Raw genomic sequence first — 8,680 nt, 5'->3', positions numbered from 1 at the left:
ATCTCACTACAGGAAGCTAGCCTTTCACGTTTTAGACTTTTGCCTTTAGTTTGTTATTGGAAAGAACAGAATATTGGGGCTGATGCTGGAAATGAAGGTACATTTTCTGCAGCTAAAGGAGTATTACACACACTATGTTTCTTCCTTAGTTTCCAGGTTAAAGATGCATTAATAAACAGACCATTCCTGATTATATTCCTGTGGTAACAGATTAGGAGCAAGCACTGAAAAAATTCCTTTTTTTGTAAGGAAATACTGAGTTTTCTGTGCACACATATAAGGACAACATGTCCTTCATCTCACACATTTTGTGCAGAACACTACATTGTCAGGTATTTGCTGTATGAGTCTAACAAAAGTGATTTGTTAATGAAATGCATTTTACCTCAGGACTCGTATTTATTGAGGATTTAGGTATTGATACCTTTCAGGAGGGAAGTCTTCCACATTTATTAGAGAAACTACTGTGTAACAGCACTGTTCAATGACCATGCAGAATAAAAGCACCTGTATAAACATGTCTAATTCTCTTTAGCCATAAACAGAACTTTAACAGTCATGGGATACTGGTGGTTCATACTGCTATGGTGTGGTTTCAGAAGTCAGTTGGCAGTGTTAGAAGAAGCTCAGACACTGAGGATGAAAATGGATTCTGAAAACAGATGGATATGTCCAAATCCATGAAAAACAGAGGAAAAAACATCAGGAGGTTCTGTAGCTCAAATGTAGGCAGAGCCAAGGTTTTCCATCTGGCCCCTTGATCTTTACATGGCCGTTTTCTGCTTCAGAATTGCTACCAGAAGATATTTTCTGACATATCAACCAAACAGCCAGTCCTGAACAATGACTACTCAATGCTTTGAACATTAAAATCCTTATCAATGTACTCTAATCTTTAGGAAATAATTGCTTAACACTTTTTTCTTTCTTTTAAATGATGTAAAGCCTATTAACTTCATTTGGCATTTCAGACCTAGGCTCTGCTCTGAGAATCCCTCTGGGAAAGTGACTTTGAGCCTCATGACTTCAGGAATTGATTTGTCCAGAAAGCCTTTCCACTTGGAAAGATTAGCTTTCAGAAAGTGGAAGGCTACATTAATTACCTACTTGAGGTATTTACATCTTTGCATTGTAGAATGGTGATGTTGCTCCTGAATACTGTAGGAGCTTATAATTAGGTTGTTCTCAGTATAGTTGTATTGATTAAACTCAACAGAAGAAATCTGGGAGAAATAAACCAAGCAAAAACATAGCACTTGTGTATTTACTTTGAATTTTTCAGCTTGCTGTTAGACCTGGAATGAGGGTAAAATCTTAAAGCTAGACTGTTTTGTGTTGTTTTTCCTCTAATGAAAAAGTTTTCCTATTTCATATTTTTCAAATTTACAAGAAAAACAACAATATTAGAAAGAAGAAGGGAAAGCAAAAATACAAAGAAAAAAAGAAGCCCGAATGTAGACTGAATGTCCAGAAAATCCTACTTTAAAAAAATAATCAGTTTTTCAAAGTACTGATGTCAAAAACAATAGTTTTAACATTTTACTGTTATTAACTTTAATGATTATTATAGCAGAAAAAAATATTGACCCATGCTACATAATGAATGCTTCATTTGCTTGAAATGCATTATCCTGAATAAGGCTGAGAAGAGACTTTATTTAACTTAAAATTGTGGTTTTCCTCACAGCTTGAATCTTCCAGTACTTCTCCTTCACGCACCAAAACATTTTGAAAGTATGTATGAAACAAGTTTCATATTTCTAGTCTATCAGAAAAAATTACGAGTTGTTCCAGTTAAAATCTGCAGTTTGCAGTTTTGCTTACAACAGCTTGGGGTTTGCTTTACCTTCCATGTCTCTGCCAGTCACCATCACTGGCAGAAAGAATGAAACCAAAGACAACCAAACACTCCACCAACAATTGCTTCAACACTTCTCTGACTCCACCATGCCCCCACATAGCAGACATCATGCACATCAGAATCGGTCTGATTAAATGAATTAGAAACAATTTATGTAGGTCTGGCTACAAAGTAAGTCACACAGTTTACCTTTCCCTCAGGATTTATTCAGGCTTCTAGAGCATAGGAATGTGGTACATTTACTGTTCTTTTCAAAATAATCACCTTTTTCTGAGCACTTATCCAGGAGTGATAGCTACGTGGCAAGTTGCTCCAACACCCACGTCCCCTTCTGGCATAAAAATTACCTTTCTTTACAAATGAAAACCAGATGTTCAAGGTGTTGTTCCATGTTCTTATAAAATGGACCAATAATCAAAGACATGTTGCTTTCATGTCTTAATACTTACCAGTTTTATGTAAACGTAGAGCTAACATAGGTGGTCAAGCTGAATTCAGAGTATTTTCGTCCTTTCAGCAAAAATCATGTCAACCAATTTTGTCTCAGTCACAGGTTCCAGACAGAGGGCAGCAAGGGACCAAATTGTTCTGGTTGGTCACACTTATCCTTCCAGAAGAAAACTCAACAGTGTGTTGAGCAGGCCTCCAAAAGATATTCAACCTTTAACTAGTTAATACTACTTGGAAAAAATCTGGAGTTGTGTACCCCCTTGCAACAGCATCAACAAAGTCAAAGAGGAGATTTTAAGCAATGTGTGCTGCAGAAACAGAGAGAAAAGTCAGGCCAAGTAAGAGATATTCAGCTGGAGTCCTGAGTAGTAGAAAGTGCCACTTGTAAATGGTGGTTTAATAGAATTGTCAGGGCTTGGAGTCCATGCAATCCATGATTAATTTCTGTGTTACTGCTTATGGTGGTGAATTAAACATTTGTCAGGAACTTGAAGATAAAAGGGTATGTGAAGAATTTAGTGGAAAGAAAAACCTTTTTTTGTTGCATGTTTGTGGCACTGGTCAAGGAAGCTGAAATAAATATCTGTCTCTCATCAGGTGGAACATGAAAATGAACCTGTACAAGAAAGTTGAGTTGCCAGACACTTTTCACTGCATTGTTTCTGCACTGGGTAGCTGTGCCACTGGTGCCCAGTTTTGCATGTTGATGTGGGAGCAGATGGAAGACAACTCACACTCTATCAGACTGTGCTGCCCTTCCTCTGCCCATCACTGCATAAAAAATTGAGTCCAGATAAAAGCTTTCAGCAGGCAGAGGATTTCATCATCTAAATTATGAATACACTTTCTCCTTCCTTCCATGGGCAGAACTATTTATGTTACTTTTCTCAAATTGATAACCCTATAAAAAAAACAATGGGACTGATGGAAAAAAACACACATGCACAGTGCAATGCACACATGCTTTACAATGAATGAAATAATCTCCCAAAAGCAAATAGATGCTTTTCTTTTTGAGCTCAAAAGCCATTAATTTGGAACAGTTACCCACAACTTTTCCTTCCTTATGATTTCTACATGTTGCCAGTACTGCAGGGACAAGAGTGGAAGACATTTCTTTCCCTAGGATGGAGATAACAGGAGAGGGAAGGGCAAATGCTTAAAGGGCAGTTTGCTTGCGCATTACTAGGATCAAATTCTGTGAGGTCTTTTGAGTACTTACATGCAGAATGGAATTCAGAGGAAATTGAGAAATGTGGAGCAAGGAAAAGGCAATTCATTAAATGCTCAGAGCAAGTGAAACTCCTGTGAGTTTCAGCAGCATGTGAGCCTTGTAGGAAGTCAGCAAGGATGATGAGGTCTCATCCCTGAATGAGAGCTAATTTGGGGGCTATCTCAACCCACAAGCACTTTCTTTCACCAAGTCAGAGTACACAGGCTTCTGAAGTGTTCTTATCATGGACAGTACAGTTATCTTTACAGCTGCATAGAGACATGAGAAATGAGTGTGAAGCACCCCTTCCCACTTTCTGAAGTCTACAGCAACAAGCATGGACAACTTTACTTTTGATTCCTTGACTCCAGCAAAGACTTCTAGGCAAGAGAAAAACCCTGTGTTATGTCCTTAAGTGACTGGAGCTTTATCCAAGTAGAATGTCAAAATTTGTTAGACACACATAATTTGATCTTTCATTGAACCTGTGAAAGAAAAGCTGCTAGTACAACTTATTTTTAGTACCAACTCCAAGGATGCTCTTTGGCATCAGACATGCTACACACGATGCTGTGTTGGTGTTTCTTAAGCATTCAGTTGCAAGAAGTTAAATGCAGAGGTTTAAAAAGATGGTGACTCCTCCCACCTTGAAAACAGTCTGAAATCTCAGTCTGACAGAGATGAATTTCACCATACATCATTCACAAATCAGCACTTATATTTCCATGGCTAGATGGAAATCTTACACTCAGCTGGACAGACCTTTTATCTAACTAACCAGATCCTAACTTGGAGATCCTGAGCATCAACCCCAGAGAGGCTTTGCTCTCTCCTTCCTTGGAGCCTTCAAGAGCCAGCTGGACAAATCCCTGAGTAGCCTTATCTAGTCTCATGGCTGATGCTGTGCTGAGGAAAAGGTTGGACTAGAGACCTCCTGAGGTCCCTTCTCAGCTGCCTTATTCTGTGATTCAAGGTGCACAACCTCAGTTTGAACATTCCTACCAGAGCAGCAAACTCACTGCTAACTCTGGGCTAGCAGAAGCCAACTTCATACCCACAAGCTGTCTGTTGATGTCAAATCCAGTTACCCACAGGAATGAAGGGGCTTGCATGTGGAGGATCAGGCTTGCAGAAGGAGATTTCCCAGCAAGGTTCAGGTGCCAGGGTCACAGAGTGTTAGCAGGTCTCACATTCCCCATTTGCAACCTTGCCAGTGAACTGAGATGAGAAAAGTAAAAAATAACAAAGAGCAAAGAAAAAGTTTTGCATTTCTCAGAAGTACACAGTGTATCCCTGCCTGTGCTCATTTCCCAGATACAACCATTCATCTCAGAAGTGCCTTGCTTTCAGGATTTATGGCTGTGGAAAGCTTTCCAGCAGGACCTTTATGAACTACAGGTATCAGTCTTGACAGTCTTTTTGTTCTGATAACTGGGGATGAGTGTCTGCATGCATCATCTTAATCGATCTGCTTTTCATTTCAAGGGACAAGTACTAGCAAATGAGACTTGTTCTTTCTGCTTGTTTTGCTCCTGGGGAAACAAAGGAATGCTTTAATAGGCTGTCAAAGTAGGCAAAGGAGCTGAAATGCTATTCTGAAACTCTCTAATGACCTTTATATTTAGATGCTGGGCTGTATTTCTTCCTTTGTGTACACCCAAATATGAAAACTCATAATTTTGTAAAGGAATCATCAGCCCACTTCCATAGGCCAATGGCAGATGTGTTAAATTCCCCTATGCATTTAAATACCCCTACTTTCCAATTCAATTTAGCCAGTGTACATCCATTTTAACATGCAGGCTGGTTTTTATTAGCCACCAAGCAAATCATGTCAAGTTAGACTTCCCACCCACCCTGCAGAAATAAATCATGAACAACAACCTCCGTGTTCCCATGAAGAAGCAGAAGAGTCAGATTGTAAAGAATTGTGGGAGAATCAATAGAAGATACATGGATCATTGTAGTGTGTTCCAGCACTGATATTATTAGTTCAAACCAGGAAGAGAAGCACTTTAAGTTACTCCCCAAAGAGATAAACCAGTGGACTCTTCCCTTCTAACAGTGAAGCTCCACTCTTTAAGCCCATTACTTAAGAACACGAGAGGAAAATTTTTCACCATGAGGACAGTGAGACATGGAATGGTTTCCCAGGGGAAGTGGAGGATTCCCATGCTTTGGAAAGTTTCAAGTCTCAGCTTGTATGGGTTCTGAGACATCTCATATAAACAATAACATTAGAAGGGTTGGACCAGATCTTTTCAGGTAAAGCAGAGTTCATGGATCATAGGACAGTTACCTGTCTTTCATTTGCCTGAGCTGACCTAGGAGCACACTGAGTTCACTTCCTGGGAAAAGTGAAGAGGTCCACTCCACACATATGTTAATATATGTGAAAACCCAACCTCTCCCTCAATTCTCTATGGAATCATTTTCAGAAAAGGAAGGCAACAGCAGAGAAAAAAAAACAATAAAAAAATTAAGAAATCATATATTTATCCAATTTATCCTCTTATCCATATCCATAGTATGCTCATTATCCCAACAAGGTATGAACATTTAGTCAGCAGTGGTAAGTAACCAGAACTGACACAAAAGAAACTCTGCAAGATGACATGGCAAAGAGATGGAAAAAATATTTTCCTAAAAAGTGGTTTAAGGGGGAGAAAAACCCAAAAACCTCATTGACATTGTTTTAGAGAAGTGTGTGTGGAATATGCTCACCTTTTCAATGTGCCCACATAAAGAGAAGGAAATACCTGAGCCTCAAGGACTCTTCATTCTCCCAAAGGAAGGCTTACCATGATACAGGCTTTAAGAACAGTAGCTCTCCCTGACAAATGCCAGAGCTGCCTAGCCAGCAGCTAAATAGAATGAGACAGAGGCTGAAGGCACTCCCATAAATTCTGCCCCAGAAACACCTGGGAGGCTTCAGCTTTCCAGCTAAGTCTTTCATTCTCTTTCCATCCTGCAGAAAGCTGCAATTTGAGAGATAACCCTTGTTGTCCACAGGCTGAGGCAAAACTACAAGAATGAGGCAGACACAGTCCTGAAGCTCCAGTGCAGCTCCACAACTCCAGCCTGTCTGGAAAAATAGATGCCAAAGTACCTCAGGAAGGGTCACTGACACCAAGGCTCACACATCCAGCCACTAACAGCAGTGGTCTGTGGTCCAAGGAAGGGAAAAATGCCCATGGACCAGCACTCTGTACACAGAAGGGACCTGTCTGCATCTCCAGCAACAACACTGGAATCAGAAAGTTTCAAGTGAAGCAGAACCAGACTGAGCCCCATGCAAAGGTCCCAGAAATCATCCCTGTTACTGACCTGGAAGCAGCACTGGCTGGGTGAACAGGTTGAACAGTGCTCTGTTACTGAACTGCAGGCTTTGTTAAGCAGTTTCATAGAGCTTTTATAACCAAGGGAAGAGGAGTTGTATCAGCCCAGGCAACAGGGGCAGCATTTGAGCTACAGTCTCACCTTGGCACTGTCTCTCTTTAATTTCACTTTTCAATGCAAAAGACACCATGGAAGCATTAATCACAGCAGCTGAGTTATTCTTCCATGGGAAGAAAGGATTTACTTAATCAGGTGTTATAGCCCAGGGCAGACACAGTTCTGCTGCTGCTCAGAAAAGCACAGATTTGTGCAGGTGTGGACTTTTTAGAATGGAGCATTTGACTCATAATTAAGATGTCACCTGATTAACTGATTTGCTTTCCACTGTAGGGTTGTCTGTTGTCATCTGAGATGACTGAACAAGTCTCCCCACTCCTCTCTGCCTTCCAGGTTAGAGGCTGGATAGGAGAAAGGAAAAAAAGATATTTCAGGCAGATAAGAAGAGGGCACATTTTTAGAAAATATTCTTTTTGTTTGTTTGTTTTAGCCTTTCAGGAATGCATTTAGAACCTAAGACAAACAGTTAAGCTCTTATGTACTAGAACTGAAATACAGAAAAGATCCCCAAGCTCACTAATCTGCTCTTTCCTCTGAAAGTATTCCCTGAGTTCCAGCTGAATCTTCCAGCTTTGGTCTGCCCTCTTGAAAGTGCTTTAGTTTGGTTGCTATCTGGCAAGCAGCAGCTTCTTAACATGGTTTTGAACTTCCTCCACCTCTTCCTAAAAGGAAAGCAAATCAGTGCTGCTTCATGCTAAGGGAGCACTTTGCAAATGTCATGAGGGGATGGGCTCTGAGCATCCATTACCTAACAGCTCTCAACCTGCCTGTTGACTTCATTGAGTGCTGCACATCTTCAGCAGGCCATAGTATACCTGTCTTGTTACTTATTTTCCTTAAGAAGCCTTTGCTTTGGAAAGGACTCTCCTTCCATGTGGTTTCAGGAAATTTCTTATCATTCATCCCACACTAATTATTATTTACTTGTGTAACCATCTTCCAGGAGTTGGAGTACAGGTTCTGGATCACAGCTGACACATTCTTCTGAATGCCTATCTGGAAACATGTTAAGAATAATAACAAAAATTAATGATAATAATAATCTTTCTGGTACTCCCTGGGCTTTTCTTCCCCTCTTACAAGTGTCAAGAAGACTTTGCTTCTCAAGACAACCATTCTGAAGGACAAACAATCCCCCAGCATGGCAGATGAATAACAAAATCTAGAGGACAATGGTTTCATGGCTCCTTTCTCCACTGAGTCACTTTAAAGGTCACGTTTTGTTTTGCTCCCTTCAGTAACTCAAACTTCTGAGGCCTGTTTTCTTTCCTGGGAGGCAGTGAGGCCTAAAGGAAGTTTCCCCTTCCCAGGTGGTGCCAGCTGCTCTCATCTTCCTTCACAAAACTCCATTGCACCAGATCTTCCTTCCTGTTCAGCTCTCCTGGAATGTCTCCCCTACCACTGCTGCTTGCTGCTACCACCTGCAATGTTATCATCCTTCCAGCAAAAGGGGAGTGCAGCTGCCAGGACTCACACCACCCTCCCACATGTAGGAAGATCCTGGATTAGACAAGTGTCTTGCATTTATGGCAACATTTCCTACTCCTGCTATTGCTCAGCTGCTAGAAAACTCAGAACTGAATTTCTGTGTACTTTTCTCCTTTGCAAACGTTATATACTGCCCCTTGAACTGGCAAGCCATTCCTTTGGTCAAGGGTGAACATATACCCCATGTTCATTTAGATTCTTCCAGTTGGCTC

This window comes from Calypte anna, chromosome Z (assembly GCF_003957555.1).
Source record: "Calypte anna isolate BGI_N300 chromosome Z, bCalAnn1_v1.p, whole genome shotgun sequence".
In the NCBI taxonomy this organism is placed as follows: Eukaryota; Metazoa; Chordata; class Aves; order Apodiformes; family Trochilidae; genus Calypte; species Calypte anna.
Note: the sequence above shows the minus strand (reverse complement) of the source record.